The 1,641-nt window shown below is 36.3% G+C and overlaps 1 long non-coding RNA gene across 1 annotated transcript in view; it reads right to left on the bottom strand.

The window, feature by feature from the left end:
* Nucleotides 1-774: 774 nt before the first annotated feature.
* Nucleotides 775-1,641, bottom strand: part of LOC106724524 — an 11,894-nt gene continuing 11,027 nt past the window's right edge. The window contains exon 4 of the long non-coding RNA XR_001360342.1: nt 775-1,428. This is a non-coding gene — a long non-coding RNA (uncharacterized LOC106724524). The remainder of the gene's footprint in view (nt 1,429-1,641) is intronic.

Below are 1,641 nucleotides of genomic sequence, written 5' to 3'. Positions count from 1 at the left end.
TGTTTCTCTCTCATCTATGTTTCTATCTCTCTCTCCCTCTCCCTTCCCCTCTAAAAAAATCAATAAAGACATATTAAAAAGGAGTGGCAGAGCTGAAAGAACAGAAAGAAATGCTTGAACCTTTCAACACACAAGAAAACAGGATAGAGAGTCCATTAAAACCCATGACTGCATCTGGACTGAAGCTGATAAACTTACCTGCTCTCTTTATAAAACATTACATGACTGTAGCAACAGGAAATAGAAACAAGAGTGAAGCAGAAAATGGAGACCAATATTACCGGTCAGATGTTGATTTGAGAAACTCATCGATTATATTAACTTAAATGTTACCTTAAACTCAAAAGAGAAAAACAAGGAATATTTTTAATTACATGAAGAAAACTACATGCACAAATTATTTATAGTGTGAATTTTAAAACCTCCAACCAGAGTAATGTGAAGATTTAAAATTTCACAGTGAAGTTCAAAGGCTTCAGGTAAGACTCCACAGACATCCTGATCCATATCCAGAACATGAAATGCAACTTCAAGGGAGAAGGGAATTTACCACTTAGAAATAGAGGACAACCTTCCCAAAGTGTATGAAAACATCAGCCTTATTCATCAAAACCTTGATTCCTGCAGGAAGATGGCAAAACACCTGGAGGAAAAATATTTGAAAGCACATGGCCTTCAAAGGAGGAACAGTTCTCATGAGAAAATAGCTCAAGAATGTTCGTTGACAATTCGATTGACCAAGAAAAAGAAGCAAGCAATTGACTTTGACTCATATTTTAATAGTACTTCAAATTCTTATTGCCACTCTAAACATATCTCTGAACCAAAGATCCACTGCTTTTATAAGTTAACTTCATTATCATCACTTGGTGTGTTGTTGTCTAAATGAGCATTATTTTTTAATACATCAGAAATATCTAAAACTTTTTAAGTATTACATTTGTATACTTTGGAAAATAAATAATTCTGAATAATTCTCTTGAGCTATCCCTCTGCAAATCCAAGTTGATTAAATTTGGTACCTTAATAAATTATTTATGGTAATTAGTTGGTTAATGGATGAAATAACTAGAAGTTGCTTGTCATAGAAGGGATAGCACTGGCATAGAATGGTTGGTAAAAATAGTATGATGGCCAGAACAAAGGCTTTGGGGTATATATAGTAGTACCTTCCAGGGGAGCAAAAAGAAGAGAAGCAATTAATTTGTACTTCACTCTGGCAGCTGGGCCCCATGCAGACACCAGGAGGGCCGATCCTGGATGCCACTGCCCAAGTCAGAGGCTGTTTCCTGCCATATGGTGTTGGTTGTTGATAAGCATGTGTTTATCTAGGTCTGGCGGCCAGACTCTCCACTGATAAACACACCAGTCTGAAGCTCAGCATCAAATGGCACTGCCTCGTCATCAGTTCCCTGCATACGTGTGAACCTGGAGCAAAATATAACTGAGAGAAAAGACAAATTTTAGAAATAGAGAGAAATATTGAAGAAAAACCACCCCCAGCCTCTAACTTCTTATATCTCCTAGCCAAAAATGTTAAATGTGAGGAGTTGGTGGAGATCAGGGGGAGGAGGATGGGAAAGTGACATTATACACATAAACTAAAAGTTAAATATATATATATATATATATATATATCAA

Source organism: Myotis brandtii, unplaced genomic scaffold, assembly GCF_000412655.1.
Source record: "Myotis brandtii unplaced genomic scaffold, ASM41265v1 scaffold863, whole genome shotgun sequence".
NCBI lineage: Eukaryota > Metazoa > Chordata > Mammalia > Chiroptera > Vespertilionidae > Myotis > Myotis brandtii.
This window is presented reverse-complemented; position numbering and strand designations above follow the sequence as displayed.